Source organism: Sinohyriopsis cumingii, chromosome 5 (genome assembly GCF_028554795.1).
Source record: "Sinohyriopsis cumingii isolate HCF-2022 chromosome 5, ASM2855479v2, whole genome shotgun sequence".
Lineage (NCBI taxonomy): Eukaryota > Metazoa > Mollusca > Bivalvia > Unionida > Unionidae > Sinohyriopsis > Sinohyriopsis cumingii.
The window spans coordinates 69,180,399-69,201,751 of record NC_142965.1 but is presented as its reverse complement, the minus strand read 5'-3'; the positions used below and the strand labels follow the sequence as shown (position 1 = coordinate 69,201,751).

General features: G+C 34.8%; 1 protein-coding gene across 2 annotated transcripts in view; it reads right to left on the bottom strand.

Annotated features, from left to right (window-relative positions):
• Positions 1-20,038, bottom strand: part of LOC149799383 (serine protease FAM111A-like) — a 49,945-nt gene extending 29,907 nt beyond the window's left edge. Inside the window, exons 1-2 of one of the 2 annotated variants that reach the window (XM_089958721.1) lie at positions 19,119-20,038; positions 6,700-6,723 (exon numbers count right to left, since the gene is read on the bottom strand). The gene's annotated coding sequence lies outside the window, so the exon portion shown is untranslated. The remainder of the gene's footprint in view (positions 1-6,699; positions 6,724-19,118) is intronic. The other variant, XM_089958722.1, reaches the window with a different exon arrangement.
• Positions 20,039-21,353: the final 1,315 nt, after the last annotated feature.

The following is a 21,353-nucleotide window of genomic DNA, read 5'->3' as shown; positions in this document are numbered from 1 at the left end:
TACTCTTTTATAATAATATGTTCTATAAATTTTGGAATCTCAGCATTTCAACAGTCCTGAAAAAGCAACATGACATAATCAGAAGCGAAATTCATGTCTCTCTTATCATATAAGCACAATCCATCACTGAATGATTCTCTTTGCCCTATTTATCATGTTTAATTAGCAATAAACAAAGGTAATATGTGCCATTTAACACCTCTTTTTGTAATTGTTTTAGGTTTAAAGGTGTGTAATCATGCTGTCGAAAATGAACACTTAGATGTTTTTCCTGGACATCTTGTAAAGCTTTGTCACACAGTCAACAATTGTTTTACTCGCGTCGACACCATACTATATGTGTGTGGTGGGATATTGGTAATATCTTACACTATGTACATAACAACGGAGGTTTAAACGTATATATATATATATATATATATATATATATATATATATATATATATATATATATATATATATATCTAAACTGATAAAGATTCCCTATTGGGGTTCTCAAGTACAAACTTATAAATTTTTTGACTGTCTCATATTATTGCATTTCAAGTATGGCCACCTGGGCTTCATAAAACTATAGTTTTAGGATGCAAGTACTTGTTTCATTTTATTTTTTTATTTGTCATTTTATTTATCGATCAGACTTCGAGTCCTTGAAATGTTCCACATTAAAACTAAATAAAAGTGGCTTGTAGTTTTCAGATAAGATAATGGCTATATAGAAACAAAGAAGACTAGTCCACGTACTATAGAAACTTGCTAAAAAAAAACCTAAAGAATAAGTTCAAAAACTCAAACAGATATTTTACGTGTATGAAATAATCATAATCGAAATGTAAGTCTAATAAAGGAATCGACGTTTATAAGATGGTGAAAGTTCTAGCTTCTTTTTAATAAAAAACATAATATGTATAGGTTTTGTGATTTTGAACCTGAGTTAGACTTTTGCTTACAATTTTTCAGGAATCTGGGGCCAAATTTAAGTATGCAATACTTGAAATAGTATTTTAGTAAGGTAGTATCTATAACTACTCTCTAACATTTCTGGCTCAATGGAATGAGAAACTGAATTACATATTTTGTGGCAATGTCATCATATTTATTCTGATACAAATGCTTTAACAACGTTTCATACATTCCTCTAATCCCATCAATATGTCAAGTTTTAGAAAACGAGCAAGTAAAAGAATTGCTTTCAATTACTTATTTGAAAAAGAATTTTATATAAATCACGCTGGAGCAACATATCGCGTGCCATTTCAACATCTAGTGATATATATATTGATATGTGAAATGTGTTCGACCGTTCCACAAAATAATGATTCATTTTTATTTTTGAGGTACAACATTAACATTGTAAATTATTGCAATTTCGTGCAAAATTAAATATAGAATAAATGCTTAAAGGTAGTGCTTATTTCTTGTTTTATGGTCTTGTGCGGGAAACTTTATCAGGATGAGAACGGGTTGCCGTACTCACTTACCTTAGTACGAGATGACATTGCTTCCTGAACAAGGAAATATGACTAATGTAATCAATGAGTACGTATTCTCACAATAGACGGTTTTAGACTTGACATGTATAGATACGTTTAGGACTTAGAAAAGTAACTCAACCTGAAAAAATAAAATAGATCTTTATAACTCAACCACGCTTTGAATTGTTCAGATGCTTAACTGTTATCTTAGACAGTATGTGTGTGTATGTTTATTGCCGCGAAATTAAGGAAACATATTGTGAAAGATCATCTTTAATCCCCAGAAACAAGGGCATGAATATCACCAATTTCGGGGACTAAGAGACCTCAGTAACATCTAGAGGGACCCGATAGTCGATCATATCAGCCAACAATACTACGGTAACCAGTGTCGCATACGCAAACAGGCTTTGACGTTATCATTGACTATTTTATTTTTTTCCAACGGAACTTAAAATATCTTTCATCTTGACCTGTAAGGTAGATTTTGAAGATCATGTGTTATTCGGGTTTATTTCTAGTTATTTTTGTTAGAATTTCAAACCTTGATTTATGTACCATTATAACAGAACAAGATTCAGCACAGATAACATCATTTTAAAGTTAGTAAATAGTTTAGGGATAGACAATATCGACGGGTACTACATGGAAACGTTGAAAATGGGCATATCTTGTTTGATATTTTCTTAATACTCGATTTTCATGGCAACTAGCATGTAAACACAATTCTTATGTCTGCCCAATGATTCCAATCGAACCTCACATTGCTGTATACCCGCTGATCCAGGATCTTTGGTCCCTCATTATGAATTATCAACTATCGTTCCTCTAATCAACGTCTACTCTGGTTTCAGTATCCGGGATACACAACTCCATAGAATCTGACGACTCATTGTAACTGAGCGTTATAATGCATTACACTTTTAGGTGTAAATAAAGTGATATACATTACGCATTCAAGTACATCAAGTAACTTAGTTATACATTAGGTTCTCTCATAAGAACGACTTTACGATATCAATTTTTCAGTAATCATGTTCGCACGAGAATTTATCTCTACCTTGGAACAGATTATGGTATATATGATACTATGGCGTTGTGTGACATAGTTCTGACTTTCTGTCAAATGTAGAATCATTTCAGAAACATTTAATTTATAAAACATTTCATCAGATATAACGAAATGCAAGAATGAATAGGTTTTTTGTTCTTATCATATCCATCTGCGGCTGCTGATCGATTTGTTAAAGTGGACAGGTTCCTGAAAATACTCGTCTTTGTATTGGGATTGCTTTGCTCCGCGGCAGGAAGTTTTCAATAGACACGCATTTGCTAATGCAGCCGTGATGAGATTATTTTACCAACACCTCTAGTCACACCGGCTACTATTGATATGGTTTCAGCAGCTACCCTGATTGGTGTACCTATAATTGTTAATGTAGTTCTGATTGACGCGTTTCACAAAATATGCTTATGTTATTGGGCTTTAAATAGTTGTATTAGAGGGCTATGTATTAGATGGTTTTACAAAGCATGCTATGTGCTAGAGTGTTTAACAAAGCCTATTGTACTACAAAATCACCACTACTACCATTTATTATTATTATTATTATTATTATTATTATTAAGAAAATTATAATATATGAGGAAAGAATTCTTTATAAGATAATATGTGTCAATACCTTTAAGTTTGATGCCATTGTATTAGCATGTGGTTTTATTTTTCTTTCTTAAACACCATTACAGTAAATACAGCACCAGGGAGGCAATATTTAAAACAAAAATAATCCTATGAAGTAATGTAGTGAACGTTTGGAATATATAGAAGCTGGTTGATAAATAACCAGCTAAGATTTCTTCAGAGGCACATTTACCTATTTGTTGATTAAATTTTCTTTCACCCCAAAGTTTTGTCTACGTTAGTTTGTTTAATCGATCGCGGGTTCAGATATTTAAAATCCTTACATACCCATGTCAAAAGGCCATGTATAAGCATGGAAATACATCTTACTTACCTGTTGTTGATCAAATTCATACAGTTCACAATAGTTATTACAACAAACATTATTTTGGGCAGAAAATATCTTCCCCTTCTTGTTACATAAGACGGCAACAAAAATGCCCAGATTTGGTTTTCAAGTTGTGCGTACAGGTATTTTACGAGTTTAATTGCTTGGATGAATGTTTTTTCTATTCGATCATTTTCAGTTTGGGTAACAAATATTCAGGAACGATGTCCATATTAAACGTGATATTCAAATCAAGATCCGGAAGTGATTAAAATTGTATTTTAATGCCAGCATGATAAGATTTAATTTACACTTTAGTAATTTGTTTGGGTCTTCGTGTATGCCAACACTGATAGATAAATTGTTAAATTATTTTTAAATGTAGGCGATAATTAAGGTTAATGAAATTATCTAATAATACAGCAAAGAAAAATTGTTACCTAGAAATTGTTATTTCCTCGGCCATATCAGACGTTATACAATATACAACTGATACCAGATAACACAAAGACAGAGTAGAAAATCACAATTACTAATGTAGGCGTAGTATCCCCATTTTAAAAGTTTGTGGTGGAAACGAACCTTTCCTGTAGGAGAAAAAACAGGATTTGAAAGTTGTTGTTTTGACATTTTCCCAATATTTACAACAAACAGCGCCATCTGCATGTAACCTACATTTTAGGCAGTTTTTCTATTGTTCTTGAATCTGGTTCTCAAACAAAAAGTTAAATTGCTATCGAACGAATGGAAGTTACCCATTAAGTTGGACACCAATATCTATATAGATATACGTATCCATTAAGTTGGACACCAATATCTATATAGATATACGCATTGGAGTCTCTGACAGTTCCGGTTTAACAACGACAAAATACTGATTTAGATAGTAAACTCCATTGAGAATAGCCAGGCGTTGTACATACCCATGGGAGTATGTTGTTTTCAGCATGGACGAATCTGTAATGATTGCTAGGGATTAAAACATAAAAAAAGAAACGAAACGAAAATTGACATGGACAGTAAACAGAGATACTCATTCTTTTGAAATTACCAAGGGAGAAACATTGATTTCAGCAAGGCAAATCATTCATTTCACATGGACTTCCATGCGCTTGCGTGCGTGAATGGTACTGTGCAGACAGTATATAAACACAGGAGGATTGAGCACAATTAATTTTCCTTAAAAATGTATTTAGCCTTTGTTGTTATATATAGAAGAGCTTGTGAAAAGTTTCACTTGAAAAATACGTTTCCTGTGATAAGAACTCTTTAATATGCTAGTTTCATGTAATTTGCTGGCAGACGGTTTAAATAAAATTATGTAGTACGATAGCTACACGTTATATTTTGTGTAAAGCATTTATTACTTCAAATAAATTACGTATAACGGGAAGGGAAGACAAATTGAATGAAAATGTTATGACCAAGCAAAAGTGTTTCAAATCATTATAAAGCGGAACGGGGTGCACCTTTCTTTCAGCCCAAATGTAGCTTTCGTATAGAAAACATGCTATTGTGGTGAATTGGTCGGCTGTTACACGTAATAATATCACTTGTTAAGTAATTGTCAGTTGAAGATTAATTCCTATCCGACCACTTGTCAGTAGACTTTGGAACTGGACTGAGCAGCCTAAGTTTTCTTTGCTTGTTACAGCTAAATATCCAAATCCAACCTACTGGACCAATAATAAGTCATATGACATCTTCCTCAATGATAGCAACAGACCGGTTTTAAACTTCGGTTTTGAACTACATTTAGTATGTTATGTAAACAAAAATACGAACTGAGATATATGTCGATATGGCAAATACATAAAATTGATCATAAACTGGACAAAAAGCAGCATTTACAGTTAAATTATGTCGTCACTATTGAAGGGCAATGTAGACAACAACCAAGGCAGAAATTAAGATGATCGAACTCCCCACTGGTATAGCGTAATTACAGAGATCTTCATTAAAAATACAATATGTCCTAGTTGTGTTATTATAACCATATGATTCTTCTACATATGTATATGTAGTTCGATGTACTGTATCACAACCTCTGGCAACAACTACAAAATAAACTGCAAAATAAAGTCACATTTTGATATCTTATTTTCTAATCTATTTGACAGATAACGAACCTTACTTTATTTCTTTCGGTCTGGTTGTACCCGGTCGTTTCATGACGGTTTGATCACGTTATACTATATTACTAATCAAAATAACGATCTCAAAATGAGAAACAAATACTTCGGTGCTATTAAGTAAAGCAAATCAATGATGTTATGGAATGGAATGGAATTAAATAATAATTATGACTTTCTCACTCTGTATGTTCCTCTCTCTTTCTCTTAACTAAACTTCCATTGTTTGCATTTAAAAAAATACTCATTTTCTTTTTCATAACACCATTGTAATTATGATTGTATGGTTTTACATTCAGTTCTTTCTTTCTGATCATTTCTTTCTTTTTGATTTATGCTACTCTGTGTCATGACTTCGTGATGGTCAAATTAGTTTCATTCGTACACACATATTCACAATGTAATAAGCTAATCTTTCAGGGACACGGGGAGTAGTTCGTGCGAGCGGATATTCCGGATAATTGGTGAATGTATATCCAACGTTTTACTCAGCGGTGTGTGTGTGTGTGTGTGTGTGTGTGTGTGTGTGTGTGTGTGTGTGTTTAATTCATTGAAGAATGACAACATACCGTTTGCCTTTACATACTAAGCTTTGGCCTTCCACTTGTAACAGTGCCAAGATCACGAAGCCGTTCCAGATCTCCTAAATGGATTTGCGCATCCAGGCTCATAAACATAACAATTGTAACCGAAAATTGCCTTCGCTGCAAAGTACTTAGACGAACAACATGATTTTGTTTCTAAATGTTGTATACTTTTTAATATTGAGCATTATTATATTCATTTAAATGTGGAGTAATATTATCTGTGTTTACTTGTCACATGTTATTATTGGGTATTATTATAAACTTTTAAATGTTTAGTATTAGTATGCATTTTTAAATGCATTTAAAATATTGTGAATTATATTGTACGTTTCTTTTAAATGTTGAGTATTATCATAAAAACTGTTGAATATTTGGCATTTTATATGCTTTTACATTTCAGTTTTATTATTGTTATATATTTAAAAATATTTAGCAGTTTTAAATATGTTTCAATGTTGAGCATTTGCATGTATTTTATAACTTAAGGTATACTTACTTAAGTTGCGATCAATTGGCGAAACTGGAAGAAACATAAAGTAATGGTGAAAGACTTTGAAACATAAACGAGACACAAAGAAGAAGAAGAAGAAGCAGAAAAAGAACTAGAAGAAGAAGAAGAAGAAGAAGAAGAAGAAGAGGAAGAAGAAGAAAAATAGAACAGAATATAATAGATTTTCAGGTCAAATTATATCTGCATATCCTTCTCTGCTATATGTGGTGTCCTTGAATTTACAAAATTGTTAATTTGTTTGCAAAACAATTAAATTACTTCTATAAAGCAATTCATTGCTTACAAGAAATTCAACTAGTAAACTTCCATTCACACTCAACCTGCTTTAAATATATCAGAATCCCTAGTACAACAAGAAGTTCATATCCATTGGCCCTATTCTGGCTCTGTGCGCGTTGCTCAGTCGCTGATCTTAAATACCTAACAGTCACGTGCTAATCACGTTATCCAAGTTGATATAACCTTATTTAGTTTTAAGCTCTCCACTTCAATATAAGCTATGGTCAGTACTGTTCAAGTTAAAAAGAAACAAACTATGGATATGGGAGTCCGTCTTGTAAAATACTTTAGGTTACACTTGAAGCAAATGTGGTTATAACACATAAAGATGAAGCGAATACTATCATTTCTTATTCAAATTTTCATTGAATTTATTCCTACATGTGAACACTGTTATTCAATCAGTCCTTTTTGATATTTGCCTTCGATTGTAATTATTGATTCCGTACCCCGCTAAATCGCACTGACGATAATGAAAACATGTTAATCTTAATCTAATTAAATGAGATTTGTGGAAGGTGGGGAGGTCTTGGTTAATTTTGTAAAATTATAACTAAGGACCCAGTAACTCGTTAATGCTTGTTGAGTTTAATCCAGGCCATATCCACATGCAAGCTTATCTTGGAAGTGATTTATTGACAATCAAAATCGCACCGAGATATGGATAAATGTGGTAAATCAAATGTGGATGCTTTGATAAACAAAGGCTTGTGACTTTGATCATGATTAATGTTCTATGTCATGCTCTCTATCGACTTGTCGTATTACCCGCAATTATTTCAAGCGCGCCTGTGACTGAACAGAAATTTAACATTATGATTACCACGTGTTTTTACTGCAAGTGATTTGGCAGATTTGAACTTGATCCTTAATAGACTAAGTCATCATTACATAGTTTACGACTCGCCGTGTTTGCTTCTTGTACAAATTGATGCGGAACACGCTCTGTTCCAATACAAATTTTGCATTAGAATAGTCAGGAACATACAGAGGCACTTAATAAACAAGAACAGGAGAAACAGCCTTCAGCATTATCAGTGTGTACCTCAGCAGCAACTTCAATAATAACAACAATAATGTTTGATATGACGCCTGAAATTACATGGATTTCAGATAACAAACGAGAATGCTGTTGAAAACCGTTGAATCACTACCATCACCAACAACCACAAGAACAACAAAGACACCACAATCAACAACTGCGTGATCAGTACAAGAAACAACAGAAACTAAAGACTGCAACAGCGTCATCACTTATAACCTCAACTATGAGAGTAACGTGGGCGACAACAACCACGTCTTCCGTCAAAAAATGGCAACCAGAGGCCTTGCAGCAGTTGAAAAAGAGCACTAATCTAATTTTATGACCAGATCTAGGATAAGGATATGGATTTTGTCCTCGAAGATGGTAAACACTCTCATAAAAATACAGAAGACCTACACACTTGCTGAAATTGCGAATACTTTGAAGGGAAGCTCGGAGAAGAAAATCGGAAAAATTTGATCAAAGCTAGTGAAAATCTATATTCGCTAGGAGGAAGGTACAACATGATGCCGATGCAGTTGATCATCATACTATCCAACGAGCTAATTAGAGTCCATAAAATAGAGACTGCAATAGTTGGGTGGGAAGATTTAGTGGTAGCCGACCTAATCCCTCCAAACAAAACCGTTGGACGCACCAGAAAGAAGTTCGTACCACCTGGATAAATACAAGGACTCATGTTCCCTGACGATAGTTCACCTCAGCCCTTTTAAGGTCTAACCAATTTTGCCTGTGTTATTTAATGGCTATCACCTATGGCTTGATAGCCTCAATCGATAATTCCATGTAACATGACGTGATCCTTTAGCTCATCGTCCTTAATTATCAACTAGAAACACCTAACTCGGAAATTTAATAGGTCACTTAGACTCTATCATTTTGGCTATTTTAGGCAGCCAAAGTACACTTTGTACACGAAATTAAATTTAATTGAGTAAGAAAATGTATAACCAAACTTATGCATGACTCAAATTAAGATTGTAACTTATACGGAACCGGGGTGTCGTCTTGAGTCAGGTATTAATCCCTACCGATACAGACCGTATTAAGATGAGTATGTGTGTGTGGGGTTCAATTGTCTCTCACCTGAAAAGCTGTGTCCCATGGGGCTTAATATTCCCGAACCAGATAAAACTGAAACGTATTCTTTGTATGCACAAATGCGTGTTGGGTGTGGCTTCAATTCCCCACACACGATCAATTAAGTACATGCGTTGTTGGCGAAAACAACTTCAATTCAAGTATAAGTAAGTAATATTATTCAGAAAAACGAGGTTTTTTTTCGAACCTTCGGTTATTCGTTTTAACTCAGTGGTTTCTCTGGGAAAGCAAGTCATCGTGTACAAGTATATTTAAACTTTTATATTTAATCTTCTCTACTGTGAGGGACGTGCGTGTATGTCCAGTCCTGCGATTAAATCAAAAATGAAAATGCATGGTTTGTGAATTCGTGAAAAAATTAATTTTCAATTAATACGAAAGTGTGACGTCACAGGAATTGCTTTTCAGCCTCTATAGCTGTTTTAGTTACTAATTAAGTTTTACAGCATATTTCGGAAATGTGTGCATGTTAAGCTTACACCAAAGAAAGACAAATGGGATAGATTCTTCATGCATATTTGGAACTCCGCTCTTTTAAGCATACGTGAATAGCTTTACTTGTCTTTTTCTGCCTCACCACACATTAATCTTGTCCGTCCGTCAATGTTAGGGTTACGATTTGTGATTCTGTAAGTTTTAGAGTTTGTGATCCCAAAAATGCATTTCTGGTACTATCATATCGAGCATAATTATCACACGTATATTAATGGTGCTACTTTGAAAATACGCGGATGTTTTATGTGAACGACGTTCTCATCTTTCAATGGCATGCTATGCTATGCTACAGTTATAGACTTGACTTATCACTACTTCCTATCCTCAGGTGAATAATACAATTGACTGGCCCAGAAAAGTATTACTGGAGGTCGAAGTAAAGCAAAGCAGACTTAAAACAAACAAACAAACAAACAACTAACGGTGATAGTTACGTGATGGCTGTTTTCTTTCAACATAATGATAAATAGTGGAGGCAATAATGTGCGTGGAAGATTTGTTAGGGTCAGCGTCACCAAATGCAACAACGATTTCATTAATCGCATAATCGGAATCTCTGGAGCTGCATAATCGTATTATGTAACAATAAAAATGTATAAGTAGCTTTCTTTTGGTTCTGAAGTTAGGTGTCAACAAAGAGTGCATCAAATTTCTGTCAGTCAAACTGATCCTGGTTGTATCAAACCATTAGGCGCATGCTTTCTGCTTACGAACAAAATGTATATTTAATCACACCACAGTGTCGATTCAATTTTGAAACACATTTCCCGTTCAGCAAGAATGAGATCTCAACAAAATAATTTCTTTTATTATCCTGTTCTCTTGCGATTTCCATGGAGCTATCAATGCTTACTGGTGCATATTAGTTTGACGTTTCTGCACAAGAAAATGAGTACAGTGTGTTGGAGTAAAGGGATGCAGCGATAATGGTGACATTACAAAATGCACTAAATATTTTGCAGCGGTGCATTTTCATAAGGTACATATAACATTTCAAGAAGTAACACTGATGTATGTTAACGCTGGCAATGAAGGAAGTCAATCCATAATCTACTTGTAAAAATGTGTGAAATTTATATAACTTTACTATAACATAGGAGATTTCTCTTTTTTTTCAAAATAAATAACATATAAATCATTATTTGATGTGAACTCAAACTAATATACACCAGTGTACATGTGTTATTTAACGAGAATATCAAGAGAGCGGAATAATAAGATGAAACAAAGCACTTCCTTCGTCAAGCCTTTATCCCAAAATTTTCATACGAGCATTCATTTGTAGCCGAAAGATCTACCTTCAGTGTTTCAGATATATATTTAAAAAATCTGGGAAGTATCGGTAAATCAGAGAGAGAGAGATGTATAGTGGTACCATTTCGTAAACTTACGATTCAAAAATTATTTTCAGATTACTTTATCAATGGAATGCAAATGATTTGAATATCAAATGTGAATGAAAATTTTAAATATGGTGACGTTATATACGTTTTAGAGCCATTGAATTCGAATGAAACTTAATAAGTATCTATGACATTATGTTATGTTACGCGCAGTACAATTGTCAGTTGGATAAATATCAATAATTTATTTCCTTAGTAAGAAAGGAAGATTCTTGGCTTGTTTATATTTTATCCACGAGTGTGGCCAATTATTAGGCATAAACTTTACAATTGGTGTCGCGAGCGGAGATGATGTCAAAATATAGGTCAAATAAGGGGAAACGTGTTATATAGTACTGCCATCTTCTTTGCATACAGTGCTGTAATTTAAATCTTAACCCTTGTATACACGTTCAACGTTTGCATTATCAATGTATTGTAAAACGAATAAAATGTGTACGTTTTGAAAGTTCCACAGAGGACGCAAATGAAATATTATGTGAAAAAAAAATTCCAAAAAAAATGAAACATTAATATCTTCTTTGACACTTATTAGTATATATACATTTGAAACTCTATGCAAAATTAAACTAATAGGACATTATGTTGATGTTTTGCCTGCTTCGCGTGCATATAGTACGTAATTGAAAAACTTAGCACGGCTAGTTTAGCAAGAAACCAAAACCAAAACACACCAAAATAACATTTTTTTTTCTTCTTCTGCACAATAGACTTAGAATAAACTTTATGGACTTGTTGTAAAGATGAAACCTGTTGATTTAAGGAAGAGAGATTAAATTCATAAGAGAGGACACGTTATTCCTGATTGCTATAGCTTAAATAATACGCAACAAAATAGAAAACTATTAGAACTTATTTATAAGAAGTCATGGTCACGTCCTTGTACTGAAAGCAACATACTGGCTGGGTCAACAACAAAAAAAAAGTCTGAATTTATAATGGAGAATTATTAACCATTCATAATTATTATAACATCAAATGTATACTTGACTAGTATTTGCATAAAAACGTATTCTTTAGTTTAGGTATACCTGCTTTTTGTTTTGTTGGTAGGTTATACATAGTTTATTTATTGATTATCTCAGATCAAGACATTGACTTGTTACTTACAAATACCTTGGTCTACCTTACTTTGTTTGGTAAACTTTAAACAAACAGAACTGTGCCTTGGTACGCATTTGATCGAATTTTCCATTATAAATGACACAAGTAGTATAAATCAACCGGGTTGGTGAACACTCGAGTGCACGCAACGCTTTAGCAACAAGATGTTCGTGTATGGGACCTACTTTGCAAGAGCAGCATTGTCGTGTGTCGCCCCGCGTTCTACAGCCAAATACTTCACGCGGCGATGCTAACCAGTACGAGTGAAAATACAAAAGATGTTAGGGCGTTACCACGTTTGCTGCCCAATGCGTTCCAGGTGTTGTTCAATTCGGGATGATGGGGCTAGTTTCCCGTATTCCTTTGATAATGGAAGACCTTTTTCCTTTATTGTGCGTCCTTCAATCACCATATTCGGAGGCACCCTTCATGCCTTTGATAATGGAAGACCTTTTCCTTTAGTGTGCGTCCTTCAGTCACCTTATTCCGAGGCACCCTATATGTAGTTCAGATGCTTTCTAAACGAGTTGCTTTTTCAAGCACTGGAGCCGCAACAACTAACAACAGGCTAAACTGCACTTTCTTTAAAATTGTAACAACTTTGTTTACGCATGTTATACATTTTCTACATGCACGTCAATAAGCCTCATTCGACTAGTCAAGACTTGCATCAACGTAGTCTTGTCTGAATGGATTATAATCTGCGTCACTGGGGCATGTACGTACTTTAAAGTACACGATCAATACACTGTTTTATCAGGTCTAGATCCTCAAAAATAGTCGACCTATTTTACATGTTTGCGAGGGTGCTTTTGATTAACATTTTAATCTGCATATATGTTTTATAAAAACTGCCTTTACAAAAATCAGAGAGAAACTTTGAAACACATGCTCAGATAAATGTATAGTGTCTTTAAATGATTTTCTCTAAAAATTGATTAAACAATTTAGATACAAAGAAATTCTGGTAACGACTAAATGACCTAATAAACCCTCTTCGGCCATTTATTAAAAATTTCTTTATCCCATTTTCGATGAACATTTCGATTTGGAATAATAGTTTAGCATCAATATTGTGTGTGTACAAAATGACCTAAGTTAGAAAAAATGGGAAAAACATTAAGTGACTAAATGCAAACTATAAAATGCTGATTATTACTAATGTTCATTTGCAAAATATAAAATGAGATTCTAAAATGAAGGGCCTGCTACGCAAAATGCGTTTGGGGATTATGATGCAGTTTCGCAGGAAATTTGTCTTCTCTTAAAGAAGATGTGTGATCAAAGAATGACGGGGGGGGGGGGGGAGAGGGAGAGAGAGAATATATATTTTAAGGGCCACCAAAACGCTTTTTATAAAAGGTTTGCTGCTCTGAAACCCCAAGCCACCCAGCGACTTGACTGAAAATTTCAAGCCGCTTATCCATAGTCTTAATTTTACAAACCCAGAACCATAAATATTTAGATTCTCATATTTATCCAAACCATCAACATTATTGAATCCTGAAACAACAATCCTTTCCATATCGTTTACTTTTTTAATCCCTATCCACGAGCCTATATCTTTTTCTTTTTCTTTAAATTTACTTTTACAATTTGAGGCCATTCATTATTCTATCCTGAATAAATTGGTGACAAATCATAGACTATCTCTCCTTTAAAAACTATTTTCCAAAGGCGAAGCCACCCACCGTACTATCCTTTATTTTGCATTGAAAACAAAAGCAAAATAAACAATAAACCACTCATGCTCCTGTTTTACAATTATTTTCAAAAACATCAAAGCCAACCACCTAATTAGTCTCTTATAATTTTCTCAAAGACCATATTCTACCAGCCACACGATTGAAAATATTTTTGATCACAAAACCCTCTAAGATACTGTAGCGTTTGCTAAGCCCCAGCCATAAGGTCAGGTATAACTATAATCTACCTGTTTTGAAAATATTACCGTGGCCATGTGTTTGATGTGTAAACATTTGCGGGCTAGATTTAATCTCTTACGCACGGTTACCGTAACACGTCAGAGAGCGGAATCTTGAATCGACACAGGCGATAGATCGTGCCAACTGGAGAAAGGGTTGCCGTACCATACCTAAAGGTTAAGGTTTGTTCAGAGATCTGACAAATCCTACGGGGCGAAGGGGACGTGTTCTCATCCGTCCCCACGTGGACAGACAGCTAGAAGGACATTGTCCGCTGAGTTGTAATGGATCGGTTTAAAGCAATATCCAATCGGAATTGAGATGGAGGGTGTGAGTACAATTTAGATCCAAATTTTAACTTCATAACGCGCAAGCAAAAGGTCGGTAGTTCTCCTGGGAAGATTGCTGAGCAAGTCGGATTACTCCGAGAAAGCCACTCGTAATTTGGCGGTTAAACATTGAAACAAATTCTAAGGAAAGACAAAGCTTCGAAAAGGTCAGTCAGTTATTTGCTCTATTTTTGGCCGAATATTACGGCATCGTAATTGTAATTATGTTTAGTATGTATACTTAATTATATGCATCCTTTAGTATGTATAATTACCTTTGTAGTGTTTCATTTACATGCGTATTTGTGAAATGGGCTTGAACCTTACGTAAAGAATTATATAGATTTTTAGTTTGTGGTCAGAATTAATTTTGTAATTCGCTATTTGGTTACTTTGTAGTAAACTAGTTCATTTATTCATGCGCTATGTTAGAATTTACGCATGCTTGAATTGTGAATTTGGAAAATGGTTGAAGTATGTAAGATTAGTTACTATGGATGTATAAATATATCAAAGCATTGATATTTGAATATTTGTGTACTTTGCATGAGTTGCAATATATAAAGAAATGAGCCTGATTGTTGTGATATTGCTTAGTATAATGGGATTGGGAATATAGACCTTTCCCGGAAGTCGAATCCGGTTTTTTTCGCGCCAATATTTAACGCATGTGCAATCAACTTAGTCAACTTTTATGCGGTCGTCATTAACAGTGTGAATGTTCTCATAGAAAGTTCCTGACAAAGACGTAAAGGTTTGACATCTGTACACCGTTTACAGAAATAGTGTGTTCGCAAATCATGAGTGAATATTTCAGTAACCTTCATAATACAGAGGAAAGTAGATACGAGCACAAACTGCATCACATAGGACTTACAAAGTTGGACGATCCATTGCTGAAAGGAGATGGGTGGGTTTATGATGTTACCAGGTGGCCAGAATTACGTGTATTTAATTACTCTCCTGGACTATATACTCGTGAAAACTTGAAGGCTTATAAATCGCTGGAAGCATATAATCAGTTTTACAGTGGATGGGTGCATCATCAAGGCCAACGTAAACAGATCCCAAACCATCTCTGATAAGCCCCACGAGGTCTGGGTTGCTTTACTAAGAACTAACAAGTTAAATTACCATTAATCTCCATGTTTATTCAATCAGTTAGCAAAATAAGACCAGAGAGAGAGAGAGAGAGAGAGTGTGTGTGTGTGTGTGTGTGTGTGTGTGAGAGAGAGAGAGAGAGAGAGAGAGAGAGAGAGAGAGAAATTGCTTACAATCTCCCCAAGGAATTATATGCAGTTTTTGTGATTCACTTTTATTCCCATTTAATTTGATTAAATCATAGGCAAGACTGTCTTTCAGAGAAATCTGATTGTTTGGTGTGTGGTTTTATATGCATATTATTGTGTTAATTGTTAGCTGCTACTTTGCTTGCTTATTATCATACTAATAATTACGATGCAGATAGGAGAGAGTTAAGGGGAGAGTCATCATGCGGAAACACGAAATGATATATATGCATTTGTTGTTAAAATAACAGAACTTGATAATAAAAAGGTGAACTCAAATACATATATCATTTTATTAATAAGAGCTACGTGTTTCTATTCCTTTCTTCAGTTTAGGAGAGGTATATTCACATGTTGCGGCACTGCTGTTTAAGGTTGAAGCCTGCTACAGACTGGGGTTCAACAAAGTTTCCTGTACTTCCATTCCACATGAGTTGAATCAAAACTTTTCACAAAGGTATACATATTAGGGAACAACTGTCTTGTATAATATATGTAAGTATAATTGGTGCTTTTCATATAACATGTTTAAGTTAAAGTAACCAGTAAACATATTTGGTAGGATATTTTTTATAAAGTATCTTTTCAAATTTTTGAGCACTTGACGTAATAAAAATAACATTAAATCCATTCTAACACATTTTATTTATATTTGTTTGCAGGTTTATGCGGCCACCTTGAAAGAAATATCATTCCAGAAGCCCAGATGTGACAAATTCCACAAGAAAATGCAAACAACTGTGCAGAATGTGGAACCAACCAAGTTTGATGATACGTCAAGTTTTCTTCAAAAGCTGAGAAAAACAAATCCAAATGCTGTGATATTTAGTATTACTAACCCAAAACCTCAGCTTTAGTTGTGTGGGCCAACCCTTCCACAGTTCTTAGTAAACTGTACAGTGAAGAGAATTCTGCATTCTCGCAAGAGGAACTAATTACATAGTGCAAAGAAGTACTTGCCTGTCTACATTTACTTTAGCACAGGCAGACAAATTGGTAAAACGTTTCGGCTACAAAGCAAATACTCCCTCTGGTTTGAATATCGGAAAGGGAGGTTAACTGCATCAAACTTTCATGAAATCGTACGTACTAATTGTGAGCAGCAATCAAGCACTTCATTAGTAAAGAAAAAAATACAGTATAACCCAGCAACATATACATCTGCAACTCGGTGGGGAATTAAACATGAAGAAGATGATCTCAAGAAGTACAAACGTGAGATGATGGGACAGCATGAACATTTTGAATTGATATGCAGTGATCTATTTTTACTTGAGGAAAATCCGTTTCCTGGCTGCATCTCATCATGCTGTTTTTACATATGACTGTTGCTGTAAAGAAGTTGTCGATATGAAATGACCTCACTCCCGCAGAGAGAATGATCCCTGTAGTGTTGAGGACCCTTCATTTTTCTTGGAAAAACATTCCAAAAGTTACGAAATGAGCCCCCAATCATTGAAACCCTCACACAAATATTACATTCAGATCCAAGGGCAAATGGCTCTTACTAAATTAGTCTATTGTGACTTTGTGTGTTGGACAACCTGTGGGTTGCATATTAAGCGTGTTCGAGCTGATTCGGATTTTTTTCCTGAAAATGGAACAAACTTTGCGACAATATTTCCTCAACACCGTTCTTCCTGAACATTTGACACAAAAACTCAAGTCAGAAATGGAATCGCATGATATTCAAACAACATACTTTTTTTTAGGTTTTGTGAGGAACATGATGATATGATAACATGTGATAAACAAGGGCTGTCTTACAGAGTGGTATCATGTTCAACGCGTAGGACTAAAATTGGCACCTAAGGAAAAATGGGTGTGCTTCAAATGTAAAGATTCCAAGACAACCAAAAGGATGATTGCACAAGGATGTATTCTACATAATGTTGATTGTGACAGAATTGTAGCAAGCTTCAAGACTTTATAATTTGAAATATTACAGCAATGTTGTTCATAATAGAGAACATACTTATGCATCATCTCACAGGATGAAATTTTAAGAAAATAGTTACTATTTACACACATATGAGCAAAAACAAATGTTAATTTATTGCACTGTCGTCTAATGTAGGGGTAAATATAGCTGAACATGACTAGTTTCAACACACCCGGTCTTATAAAAATCACAAAAACGCATGTTCAATAAAACACACATATAATATGTTACAACTGTGTTAGTTTGCTTTGAGAATAATGTTTAGAGCTTCTAACGTCTTAGGCATCCAAAATACAATGCAGAGCAAAAACATTCTTTCTAAGTTAAATGTATACAAAAAGTAATATTCGCAACATAAATATATCATTTCCATAGAAAATACAATGAATACCATCAAACCAGAGATATAAAAGAAACCATTGTAATTAAAATGCTTAAGAGAAATATTGGTGGGTGGTCCTAGAAACAAGCTACTTACAATAGTGGGTCTTTCATGTTGACAATATCACCAATTATTGATCACATGTTGTCTCCGCATTACGGCAAGGTCTTTTGGCTTCTGTCAATGGCAGTGTTCCTATAACACGTTCAATATGTATTATGGAACGCGACATAAACCTGGATTCCTCCATCTCTTTTGCCGATGGTTGTTTTCTTCTTTCCTTTTTTTTTGAAAGCTGGAACCATCAACTTTGCTCCACTGAAAGAAAATTATTCCACCATCGTGAATCCACGATCCGCAAGGACAGTGTCCCCAGGAGGCAGCTTCTCCATCAGCCCCGATTTAAGACTTATATCTCGGTCTGAGACTCGTCCGCTCCAGCATGTTGAGAAGAATACCACTGCTCCAGTGGAACTAAATGTCAACAAGCACCTTCACTCTTTTGTGTCTCTTATAATTAGAGTAGGTTAGTTGTTGTTGTTGTTGGTTTTAACACCATTTTTAGCACAAGATAAGCTATACATGACGGCCAGTATTAATGGTGGAGGTAGAACCCGGAAAAAAACCCGGAAAGAACCACCGACCCACGAGAATCCACTGGCAAGCTTTCTCACATAACCTCATTAGCCGAATCCGAGACTCGAACCGACGCAGACAGAGGTGAGATGGCAGTGATCCGTAACGGTGAGCGCTTTAGGCCACTCGGGGCCCCGCGTAGGTTAGTGGCCGGGGCTTTAACATTGACGGTCTTTTCTATGAAATGTTTAGTACAACATATAATGAGCCGAACGTTTCTAATAAATAAACACAAGAAACCACTAGTCCCTAAAGCGCACGCTCATCCTGACGCCTTCAGCTCAAATGTTTAAACAATCGTTAAAAGATGGAGAAAAAAGAAAATAAATTAATTGGCAGAGACATGCGATGTTTTCACATAAATATCTTAATTGGTACGCAAATCTTTCATATATATATATATATATATATATATATATATATATATATATATATATATATATATATATATATATATATATATATATATATTACCTTTAATGAAATGTTTACTGCATATCCTGGTGTGATCAGTGGGCAGCCAGTTTTCTCTGCGGATGGCAGCAATCTACTTATTCCTTAACAATTCCTCCTTTGGAATCCTGAAAAACTTTATCTTACATCGTTTTTGTTGTCAGCTGTTACAACCAACACAACAACAATGAGCTGGCATATTAATGTTTGCTACTATCTGCGGCGACCTCTAATGGCAAATTCTATATTCATAAAAGACGTGTAGGTCACTCGAGTTGCCCTACTTCAAATGCGCATGATTGTATCGAACGCGGTTATGGAATATGTTTAGCAAGCTAAAAATAGCAACAGAAAAAGGTCTATATACTGATATGACGTACTTTATTAATGTATGTATAAAAATGTAATTGATACCGTGCTTTTATTACGACGTTGTTTATTTCAATATGAATGAATGCGTGACCGAAGAAATTTTATAGCCCTAATCGGATGATAGGCTGGGTGTAGTGTGAGATGAGCGGGCTAAGGAATAATATTGTACCGTCCTTGTGTTTTCACAGGAAGTTTTTTATGGGATAGAACGTCCCGTTCAGTTGAGACCCGGGTCTCCAAGAAGAGAGGTGGAGACTGAAGTGAGGCTAGCAGAGCAGTCGAAGTTGATCACATTCTAGTCGGTGGAGAAAAGGTGCATAGAAGGTGGCGGAGGAAGAAAAGGAGTCGAAGAGGAGAAATTAGAGAAGGAGGAGAAGGAGTATAGATAAATCGAGGAGGAGCAGGAATTATGGAGAAAGTCGGGAGGAAGAGGAGAAGGCATTGGGAGGAATAGGAGAGAAAAATACACATATAGGTATAATACAAGGACAGGTGGAAATCTATCTCTCACTATTAATCAAGTGATGCAATAGGAGAGTACTTGGGCAATTTGAATCATTTGACTATTAAATTGTTCTTAAAGTTTAATTCGTTGAATTTGACTTTTTTTGTATATTAAATCATTTAACCGTCGGGAGAAATCCACCCCAACCATTGAAACCCTCACAGATACACACCTTTTAAAATGCAACATCAACAAAGACTGTCAGAGAAACATCTGCAAGATGGTTTTAAATATGTAGCGCCTGCCAGATATAGCCAAAATTTAAAAACCAATAACTTCTTTATATATATATCGTTAGATTAATGTGAAGTTATTATTAATAAAGCCATAGTGTCATAACGTTATTACTATTAATTACTGTAAATTAGGTCACCATTACTCTTGAACGGGTACAGTCGCAACTTGCATTAGTATAGTACACTCTCAGCAGACAATGTGATTGATAAACATATGTCAGAGAAATATAAATCGAAATGTATCTCTAGTACCATAAATAAGGCCTCTTAAGCAGTGTACTACATCAGAACGTTAGTACAATAAATTACTTTAACTCAGAAATTGTAAAAGCTGTAAATATTAAGTAGTGCATACATTCGTGGTAAACACTTTTGACAAATAAATAATGGCCCTCTGTTGCTGCATATCGTAATGTTATTACGACGTTTCAATCAGTACCCTTAACAGGTAGTCAACATATTGAATTGAGTGTTGTTCATGTATGTTAGTCTGGATTTGTAACTGAAATACTGAACGTCTGTAAAATAAATTATTACCATCAGCGCAATAAGATTATACAAAAACGATTGTTACACTCGTAAGCTTACTTTGAAGCAAGGTATGTTCACCAAGTAGGTTATTATAATTCGTGTTTTAAAGAACACTTTCAAATATCGCCAGTTGTGTAAAGGTAGCAATGTCGGGTTCCGAGGCACACACAGCCGATACCAGTGTGTGAAACCCGTCACAGTCATATTAATTTCTATAAACTGATCGCAGCCGTTCACTCTTTTGCGTTTCGTAACAAGTGTGATACAAATTGGTACAAATGATGAGAATTAGCGGTGCACTAGAATACCAGCGGGTGGTTCGGATTGCTTATTCTGAATAAAATGACGCGACGACCTGTCCAATTTGACTTTACTAAAGTAAGAAACCAAATCAAAACAGCCCTGCCCTTTAGCAAGACATGCCCTCAATCTCTCCTTGGTGATTGAAAGTTCAGACATTTTTAAATAAAGGTCAAAGTTAAGATACGATATCTAGAACGTTTAGTCATGAACTATTTATGGTACCCTTTTTTATATTTGGTAAAATTAAATTACTTAATTTTGAGTATTGACAAATTTAGACCAAACGTATTAATGGAAATTCTTACAGAG